The 11574-nt window shown below is 34.2% G+C and overlaps 1 non-coding gene across 1 annotated transcript; it reads left to right on the top strand.

Moving 5' to 3' along the window:
• The first annotated feature begins 11284 nt into the window (after nt 1-11284).
• On the top strand, nt 11285-11351 carry Smp_tRNA_01821_Pseudo_TTG.1.1. The gene has a single exon. It is a non-coding gene (tRNA).
• The last annotated feature ends 223 nt before the right edge of the window (nt 11352-11574 follow it).

Below are 11574 nucleotides of genomic sequence, written 5' to 3'. Positions count from 1 at the left end.
TATAGAGTGTGATAAGTTATAGAAAAAAAAACACTCGTTCGCTACAATATTCTTTGTTCATGTATATTCCACAGGGAATTTTTAAATGAGTATATGGTAAGGGAGAAGTGAACTCATGAAGTTTTACGTGAAATAAGAAATATTTCACAAATCCATCATAATAGTTGAGATGGTGAATCAAATGAAACTAGATCACCATGGAAAACCTGAAAGTACTGGACGGTCGTTTCGTCTTATCATGGGACTCCTCAGCATCCATTATACTTGAAAAATTGTGTGTAGCAGGATTCGCCCTTTATTTTCACTTAGTAGCTTCAAAGTTAAATGTACACAATATAATGGTTTTCGAATTTTCTACCTCCCGACCTCCCTCCATCTCTCTCTCTCTCGAATAATTCGGAACATCATTACTACCAAAGCATTCAAATATAACAATTTTCTAGTTGAAATTTACTCTATGCTTCTTGATTGTTGTAATAATCTACAGCTCTTTTCATGTTACATATGTTTTAATTTTTATCCATATATCTGGGACAATCAAGCTATTACTCTTATTACTAGTACTAATGTTATCATTATGGTCACGTAATGTTCAATTAATATATATACAAATACATTCGAAGTCACAGCTACTAACTTTCTATGTAGACCCAACAAATTTAGATATTTCGTATGTATATGTATGCATGCATAAAAATATTAGATCGGTGACTTCTAGTATAAAAAAACACAGTTGTTTTGGCAAAAATTTCAAGGTCATCGATACATATACCAGTAAAGTACTTTTTAATGTTGTGTAAACCTAAAACCTACGTTCTTTTTTATCTAAACGTATATGGTATTGTTAAGCAGATAACCAAGTGATATTTTATAGCAATGGATCCTTACGTAATAGATTTACGTAACTAACATATTCAGTAGTTTCATTAAACTTTAATCATAGTAAAAAAGAAAAATCTGAAATTTCCCATCTTAGCAATACTAGAAAAATGCCCCTACATTGATTACATTAATCAGCTGACATTTATTTGAACATTTTGTCTATTCAAACAAATAGTATATGTAGTTTATCAATAAACTCTATGAAAATACCTTTGGTATTGTTTGTTTGAATCTTCCCATTGATTTTTTGAGGACTGCAATTGATCAGTCTCTTATTGGCATATGTGCATCCTGTGTGTATTGAATCGATATAGCCTTAATTCACAAGCATTATAAGCAAAGATGGACAGTAGCTAGCAGCTCAGCTGAATGGATAACGTGATGACGTTTGAAGCTAAAGGTGCTGGGTTCGAGTCTCAGAGTGAACATCAACTCTGAGATGCAGGTACATCCAGTTGACGAGTCCCGAATAGGACGAGAGGCGCGTCCTCGATTCCACTGCTAGCTAATGTCCATCTTTATCCATGAAAATAGATTACACTTTATGAACAATCAAAAATAGTTCGGGCAATGACTTCATTTTTTTGTATTATCATACTAAGTTTTCAAGTAAGAAATTGTAAAATTAGTTAAATAACGATGAAAATAATTCAGTTACATGGGATTTCATTGCTTTTTCTTTACGGAGAACGGATTGATTTCATTATAAACTAATTATAGTACCACGAAAAACAAAGAAAATCGAATTGTAGTTTCATCTTGGGTTTGGACTATTTATCAGTCCGATACCCATGATCAAATTTAAATGAAATCTAACAATGATCTATAGATCCTATGATGAGTACACAATATTATTAAACCGAAAATTCAGAGTACAGCGGTTCATGTTTTCTATTTTAGTCATTCGTTATTATCGATGAGTATATATTTCACTACTAACCTAGTCGATACCTAATACGATTAAGATTTAGGCCAAACAATTAGACCGCAATGAACTTGAAATAGATTGACCTAATTCCCTTTAATCACTTGTATCATTTTATGTTCATTTTCTTTCGATATTATGCATATGAGCTTATCATTTTGTTATATAAGATTAGCTATTATTCTCGTTAGAACTCTCTTTTGTTTTTAATTTCTGATCCCTCATAGGTGTACTTCAATAATTCCATTTCATAAGCAATGATTACTTGACCATATTTTATATCATTCTTTTCATTTATTTTAATAATCGAAAATTTAATTCAGATCATAATAAAGATCCTCTTTCATTACAATATCCCATACCATAACATAAAGATTTACTTACTAGTTTATCACCTAAAAGAAAACAATGATATTGCATGGTTAACATACTTGTGGAACTCCTTTATTCTTAAAATAGTTTGTAACACAGATTGTTATTATTATTATACCAATATTTAAGAATACTAGTCTAGGAAACAAAACAGTCTGGAAATTATTGATTTACCTACTTACTTACTCCTGTTACACATCGTGGAGGAGTATAGGTCTCTCACCAGCATTCTCCATCCAACCCTGACCTGGGAAATTCTTTCCAGCTCTTCCCAGTTCCTATTCATCCATTTCATGTATGCTTACAATTCTCGATGCAGTGTATTCTTCTGCTTTCCTCTTTTCCGTTTCCTCCAAAATTCCAAGTTAACGTTTACCTCGTGATCCAGTTTGATGATTTCCGTAATTTATTTTCTATTAACCTCAAAAGTCTCTCTCCTGACTTCCTGTGTTATTTGAAAGCTGGTTTTTCTCTGCCATAGTAGACTGTTACTGATGGTATCCGGTCAACAAATATTCAGTACCTTACGTAGACAGTAGTTTATAAAAAATTGCACCATTTTGATGACGGTTGTAGTGGCTTTCCAAGTTTGACCTCCATAAAGTAGAACTGTGTTGACGTTCGTATTGAAGATTATGACTTTGATATTGGTTGACCAACAGTTGTTTTGAGTTCCAAATGTTCTTCAATTGCAGGAATGAAGTCCTTCCTCCGCCAATCCTCACCTTTACGTCTGAATCGGATCCGCCTTGTTCATCGGTGATGCCGCTTCCCAAATACGTGAACGATTACACATCTTCCAGAGTTTCTCCATCAAGTATGATTGTGTTGGTGTTCTCCATGTTGTATTTGAGGATGTTGCTTTTTCCTTCGTGTATGTTTAGGCGTACTGATGATTTACCAACTGATATAAATTTATGTTGTAAACTAATTTTTGAAATAATTGAATTGTTCAATGACTTATTTTAACCGTACTTTGATGAATGTAGACTTCAATATCGCCAATAACATTTTGAAACGATAAAAAATCTATTGATTTCACTGTACATGCATTGTCGTTTCAACGTTGATGAATAATTTAACCTTTCAATATTTAACAATGTTTTCGAAACTTATCCATTCTATTAAACAGTCATCTTCAAATCTAGTTACCTGTGAATTTTATTTCGATTTAGATCAGATTCAGATTTGTGTAGTGAAGACAGAAGGTCTATGGCCTGTTATTCCTTTTCAAGTATGCTTCTGTGAGTGTCTAGTCTTCTCTTGAATGAGTCAATTGAAAGTAAGGACATCACTGCTTCAGGTAACAGGTTCCAAGAATTGATGACTCGGTGTGAAAACCTGTATGCTACGAGTATTTTGTTTGTTCTTGGCTTTTCTACTCGCCTGCTGTGTCTTCTGAGATGTTGCGATCTAGTGGAAAGAAGAAGAGAGGATATATTAAATCATTTTTTAATATTCTATACATCGAAATCAGATCACTTCTTAATCTGAGAAAGGACAGAGTAAAGAGGTCTAGCTTTTCAAGCCGCTCCTCCTCGAATTACATGGGTAGCTGCCCTTAACCTGTCTAGTTGACCTTTTAATTTTTATAAAAGAAATTTTCTTAACAAGTATATGTGTTATCAGATTGTTCGAAATGTATTGTGCAAATGTATCACATAATTCTGATAAACTTCATCTTCTCATCGTATTATCGAAAGAACTAATTAAATAATAAAATCACATAGAATAAATAGATTTTAGCTAGCGTTGAAATCCGACCAGCTCGACTTATCCTGTTTGAGACACGTCAGCTGGATGTATTTACATCCTAGCGTTGATATTCATATCGGACCTCGAACCTAGTATTCTTCAATTCAGACGCTCAATGAGCTAATCAATCCAGAAAACTAATAGACTGGACAAGTATGAATTAGATTTAACTTTGAATACTTTCAATTATCTCTGACTGAATTTAGATCAATCTCAGTCTCACAAATATCCATCTTATACCTATTGCCTTGATTTACTTATTACATCATAATAATTTATAGAATAAACTAAGATTAATCAAAAATTCAGTCAAGACTATCAACAATAAGATAATTAAACTAAAGTAAAATGTTCCATTTTTGTATAAGATTAGAAATAAATTGAAATGTTACAAACAGAAATCTTTCTTACCCACATTCAGATAACATTTTTCATCCAAATAAAAAAAATGTAGATCAGTTCGCTTATTACTGACAAATTAAATTAAAAACGATGGTAATTTTATTATTTACCTAATGTGATATTGTTCCATTTATCGGTAAGCCACGAAATTGAATGACACATCCACCATTGTCTTCACAGAGTTACTATCTCACAACAGATCTCGTTGAACTCCATTAGCCATTGCTTCTCACTAGGACTCCAGGAAATACCTCTTGAAGCTGGTCATTGGTGACAGTATGTTGATTGATATCAGAAGGGGTTTTTGTGATCGCTCAATTTCGTGGATCGAGCGAAGTGAAACATGAACACTGTTGAATGCCGGCTCAGTGGTTCCAGAGGTTAAACGTTCGCCCGCGAGACTGATAGGTCCTGGGTTCGAATCTCACGAGGCGGGATCGTGGATGCGCATTGTTGAGGAGTCCCACAATGTGAAGAAACCGCCATCCGGTGCTTTCAGGTTTTCTGTGGTAGTCTAGCTTCAATTGTCTCATGCTCTTAACTGTTAATAAATTATACTCTATTTCAACATACATGACACTGATAATATATTGTGTTTGGATTCTGTTTAAGCAAATCTCCTTTATATATCTCTTCTCTTTGTAAGATTTATAAAGTAACTGGCTATTTTTATCATACATCTATCAATCAATGTATGCTACCAAAGAAATTTAAATGTAAAAAGGAACAGCTTTCTAGTACTTTCTGGTTCCTTTCCTTGTTTTACAGATGATGATAACACAAGTGTTTTCACATGGAAAAGATTTTTTAAAGCTGTCTTAGATTTGAATTCAATACTGCGTCCATAAAATTAGTCATTTCTTTAAAATGATGTAATGATATTCATAGTTCAACATTGACTAATGAAAGTTTCATTCTTCATTTATCGTGATCATTTTTAACAAGAGAAGAGAATTTCTGAGATAAAACTTGTTTAAAACCAGTAGTCTATATGATTAAGTGATTCTCTCAGGATGGGCATTTTAAAAGAAAATAACTAATTCTTATACTTAAATATCAGTAACTGAAAAATTCAAACGACCCTTACAAATAAATTAAAAATTTAGTTTTCCTTGTAGGAGCCGGTGTTATGTCAAGCCCACATAGATTATTCTAGCCTCTGGATAGATCAATCTATTCATTCTTCTCATGACACATTTTTACCCTGTCACTTATTCGTTTATTAACCCCGACTGTTTTTTATATGATCTTATGTTTGCTAACTACTTAACCAACTCATTATATGTCTGTAACTTATTTTTGTTTGACAATAAATGTCGATTAACACTTGATTAAATCGAGTTGGCCCACTCTCCTTCTTCATTGAGCGTCATTTCCTCTAGCTACGCTTTCCATTCAACGATTATATATATAATATACGTATTCAAAATTTTATCCTCATATTTGACTCATTTCATCTTGTTATTCGCTAAAGTCAATGATTATATACGAGGATAGACAGGATGTATATTTTAACAGTAATTATTAGATAACAATCGTTTTTTTCCCAATCTAATTGGAGTCAAATACCAGGTCACTAAATCCTATTGATAAATTTTAGTGTATTTTTTTAATGATTCCTACTTATATGGATATAAGTAGAATTTAAAGATATGAAAATAAATTCATAGATTAGTGTACTGAAAATCTAAATGAATTTTTAAGGGTTTTTTTCTTATAAATTAGATAACTTTCAGTAAGAAATACATTAACAGTGGACATAGACTTGTTTAAAATTTTATGTCAAATTCGGTTAAAGCAATTTATCATATTGTCATTCATATAATATTCTAATCATCATTGTTGAATAATAACTGTTTCGTAGTCATTCATTTAGGACGCTTATGTAATAGATGCCCCCAAATGCCCTGGTACGGCCGAGAGTGGGGTGAGTCCGCTCTCCCTCTCCAAATGCTCTCACATGGCCACACGAATATAGCCTCTACCATGCAAGTCCTACTCACTGACTTCTTGTGACGGGGATGCTGTTTACGAAACTGAGAGGATGAAAAGCGAATGTCCAGCGCTTTAACCAGGTTGGTGGACACGGATAGTTCACCTAGGGGAGTTGGAAAACCCTGATTCCAAACCAATGGTTTACATCGGCTCCAGTATCCTGAGGGAACAAATGGCGTATGAATCAATCGTTGGTCTCCGGCTACCATGGGATTGCATCTCCTCACAATGCTTCACTGCCTTGTTGATCAGAACTTTAGGTCAAAGTCTCCAAGTGTGGTCCCCTCAGAAAACCATCTGCTTCAGTTTGGGCATCTGGGTAATATCACATCCCTCACACAAATCAAATGAGATTTTTGTGGCGTATATATTTCTGATGCCCCTTTGTACCAATATTTATGTGTTTGAATAAAATAAAATAAATTTAATAGATATAAAGGCCTCAGATTTTCAATTCGTTTGACAATATTTTGATCCCTTTTCTAATTAAACATAATTTGAGATATAAACAAAGATGGATGGTGGCTATAAGTGGAATCGAGGACGTGCGTTTCGTCCTGTTTGGGACTTGTCAGCTGGATGTACCTGTACCAGAATAAAAATGACTGACAGTTTAAAATTACAAAACAATGATCAAAACAATACGAGATCAGAACACAATGATGAAGAGAATCAAGGCCGAGAAAAGATGAGAAATTAGACGTATCGTTTTTGGACTCAGAGTTCGGGCTTAAATTAGTAGTTCGCCAACGTCTCAGCAGTTCATACATTTTCTACTTTGTCTCTCATCGACCCAGTTTCTTTGATTGTGTAAATTATTTTTGGGAAAGATTCCTTAGGAGTAACGTGTGCAGATTTGGTTAGGTGCTTCTGTGTTGGACTAAAGATTATTTAGCATTCTCCTTTTAAAATCCACACCAGGTAATGTTCTGAGATGCTTTTGGAAACTGATGGTGTTGTGCGACTAATATAACCTACCCTAGAGTAACAAGTGAATTTATAGGTGCACATTCATGTGGCCTAAAGCGGAAGTTTATTCTTAACATATCCGTGAATGATGCGCTGACTTGAAAGGACAATACGGGGTTTAAGTGAATATAAAGGTTTTATTAATAGATTTGGAAATCCGTTTATTCATGATTTCACCATCCAATTTTCCCGTAAACTCTCAATTCACAAAAAGTTTTATTTTAGGCTGTTTGTGCCTTTTCAGGGTGTTACCTTGGGTATTGAGATCCCATCAACAAATCTAAGTTGATAACCATTTCTGATGTGTATTTATTGAAGTTGTTTCATTATTTATTTATTTAAACACATAAATCATGGTACAAAGGGGCACCAGTTATATAGGCGCTGCACAAATCTCATTTGATTTGTGTGAGGGCTACGATACTGCCCATATGCCCAAACTGAAGCAGGTGTTTTTCATAGGGGGTCACACCCAGAGCCTTAGTCTCAAAGATCTGATCCACATGGCAGTGGAGCATTGTGGGAAGATGTAGTCCCATGGTAGCCGGTGAACAACGATTGATTAATACGCCATTTGTTCCCTCATGATTCTGGAGCCCATGAACATCATTGGTTTGGAATCAGGGTTTCCCAACTCCCCTAGGTGATCTGTCCGTGTCCATCAACCTGGCTAAAGCTCTGGATATTCACTTTTCATCCTCCTAATTTCGTAAACAGCAACCCCGCCACGAGAAGACAATGAGTAGGACTTCCCTGGGAGAGACTATATACGCGTGGCCATATGAGAGCATTTCGAGAAGTAGAGTGGACTCTCCCCACTCTCAGCCGCACTTGAGGCATTTGGGGGCATTATAACATCATATTCATCAAACAACTATAAATACGAATATACAACTTAAGTAAATGATTTCGTCTTTAAAAAACAATTTTTCTTCACTGAATTCCCCCTATTTTTTTCTTTATCTATCTCATAAATTCTGATCAACTACCTTATTAAAAAGAGAAACTTTTTTTTATCAACAAAACTCATATTAATTTAATTTTAAGTCTGGCTATAAACTTCACTGATAGAAAAAAAATATATGTGGAGTTTATCTCTCTTTAATCCTACATATAAGCCTTAAATAATATTTTACGTATTTAAGGCTTTATCAAATCTAAAATGATACCAAATAAGATGTAGTTTGGAAAATAAACTTCTTCTTTCTTTATAATTTCCATCCTTCTAAAAACTAATTAACTAGCAATGTAATATTTTCTTTCTAACATAGGCTACTAATGTATTAGGATTTCCCATGGTGTAAATAGGATTGGGTTTTGTATTAAGGGGATGTTATCCATCATAGGTGATTTGTTGAATTTCATCTCCGTTATTCACCGTTAAGTACTTAGCTTATTTCATTGAACGAGTGAAGTCTATCATAGAACATAGATTCATTGCTTGCCGTTGACTTTCATTAACCATAAAAAAAGTGAAGTATTCTATGATGAGGAATCATTTATTCTAATGAGTGAACTACAATTGATTTAAGCAAATTCGTTTAGATACTAAGGATCCAACAACGTAAGACAGCTTAATTTCAAGTTGTAAAGTATAAACACCTCAGTGCATAACAACAGATCATATATGATATGAATAGTTCATAGGAAATGTTTCTGATTGTTTGAAGTTTACAAAGAATATCATAAATAATCTCTCTCTCTCCCAGTGATTGTTACCCATCTCTTTCGACTACCTAAAATTTTTTTGGGAAACAATGTCTAATTTAACATCTTTTCCGCTGTTACAAACATACAGATTTGATGCAATAAGAAAGTAAATTCTTCACTCTGACCAAAATAAATATGACATTAGTGCATGTAAGTTATGACAAATATTTTGTCTGAAAAGAAAATGAAACATAGTGATATTTCTAGATTTAAAACTTTCCTTGTTTTTAGAGAATGATCACGGGAATGTGTGTAGAATTTTTTTTAAAAATAACCCACTTGTTGACTACGTCCAGTAGTTGAACCAATTACCAAGGATAGTATATTAATTCATATCATTAGTTCATAAAGTCGTTAGTTTATATTATAAAACTATACATTATATCTTAACCAATAGTATAAATGGAACTGCCATTATGAGTATCCTAATCTATGCTTTGTTAACAAGCAATAAATGAAATCAATCCTAGGTTGAGGCCTTTTAAGTGATTGGCCGAATTTAATTTACATCAAACAAAATGCATTGCTATACAGGGTCAGCTTATACTTAAATAATGTGCTATCTATGAAAACGATAGAGGATTTCGGATTCATCAGCTTAGACACAGTAAATTAAGAAATTATTTAAGCATTTTAACTCATTATTTAACATAAAGATTAGATTCTCATAATTTCCATTGTATACAAAATGTAAATCCGAATGCATAAGATACGTTTTGATAGAGTTCGATAAATAACTGACTGTAAAAGTTATTTTATTATTACACTAACTCAGAGATTACGCAGAACAATCCAAAAATCTTTCAATCCCGGTGAAATACGTTTAGTGTTTTCTACGCGCCCAATGGCGACACCGAGGCTAGAAGATGAATTAACTAGAATGACCACCTCATTTCGTATTTATCAGTTCGACTGCTCCTGTGGAGCAAGATATATTGATCGAAGTTCTAGTAATTTACATTTTTGTGCTCGCGAACACCTAGTGCGGCTAAGCAAAGGTTTGGTGAAGAAAGTAAGCAGCTCGATATTGGCCCATTTAGTACAAACTGGTCATAGTGTCTGTACAAACCAATCCTTTTCAATTATTTATGGGGTCATTAATTTTTCGCCAAAGCTTGTCAGACATAAACTCCTTCAAACGGCTGAGCCAGTAGCCATCAGGATGAAGAAACCGGAGCTATGCATACAGAAGAAATATCTCCAACCCCTGCTCCTCCCTTGGCCAACCACAAGGCTAATTAATCTATAGTAATTTTAGCTATTGTATGAAATGATTTGACTATGTACTTACGACCTTTCGTAGTCAAATATAATTGCCACTATTATCTTTATTCACAAATCTTTGTATTATCATTATTATTACTATTAATATTATTATTATTGGTTAAATATCACTATTAATTTCCCCTAGACATGATTCATTCACTTCACATTGATCCCTCCTTATTACGTCTCACACAATTTAGTCTTCTATTAAACATCTGATCGAATTGTAAAAGTCCTATTGTTGAACTCAGCACTGCGCATCAACGATCCACACTCGCGAGATTCAAACCCAGGACCTAGTGGCTAAGCACTAGCGCACGAGACTAATAGGTCCTAGGTTCGAATCTCGCGAGGCGGGATCGTGAATGCGCGCTACTGAGGAGTCACACGATATGACGAAACGGATGTCCAGTGCTTGTAGGTTTTCCATGGGGATCTAGCTTCAATTGACTTATGAATTCAACTATAATATTTGTAATAGTTTGTATTTCCCTATTGTCCATATTAAAGACTACGATCGATTAGTCTGCTTACTGAGTAGAATATCACAATACTGTTATATGGTCAAAAAATTATTTGAATAATTATTAATAAACATTTTTAAACGTATCAATTAAAATTTCTTTACATTTATTTATAAGTTTTTTACATTCAATCTTTGTTTTAATCCAGTTTATGAATTGATTGTTTGAATCTTCCCATTGATATTAAGGACTACAATTGATCAGTCTCATATTGGCACATAGGCATCCTGTGAGGATTGACTCGATATTATATTAAGTCACAGTCATTATAAGCATAGATGGATGTTAGTTAGTAGTGGAATCTAGGGCGCTCGTTTCGTCCTACTTGGGATTCGCCGGTCGGATGTACCTGCATCCCAGAGTTGATGTTCAATTCAGGACTCAATCAGTTGCAGACCTAAACATCTATGGGAATGTTCGAAAAAACAATACAAAAATGGATTAAAACTTCACCTCATTGCACAAGCAAGTGGCTAACAGATCTCAATAGCTAAGTGGATAACGTGATGGCTTTTGAAGCTAATGGTACTGAGTTCGAGCCCCGGATTGAACATAAGATCAGGGATGCAGGTACATCCAGTTGACGAGTCCCGTTAGCGTTTTTAGCGTTTTTTAGTCAGTTAGTTTTCTACGGGATGATGTCGTTAACCCCATGCCCAACCTTCCTCCTTTACCCAGCCTTGGGGCCCGGAGTAACTGTAGAAGAGTTGTAGGTGAAGTTTTCTGACGAGTCCAAAACGGGACGAAACGTGCATCCTGAATTCCACTGCTATC

The sequence above is a fragment of the Schistosoma mansoni genome, chromosome W (assembly GCF_000237925.1).
Source record: "Schistosoma mansoni strain Puerto Rico chromosome W, complete genome".
Lineage (NCBI taxonomy): Eukaryota > Metazoa > Platyhelminthes > Trematoda > Strigeidida > Schistosomatidae > Schistosoma > Schistosoma mansoni.
The sequence above is the reverse complement of the archived record's forward strand: the minus strand, read 5'-3'. Positions and strand labels throughout refer to the sequence as shown.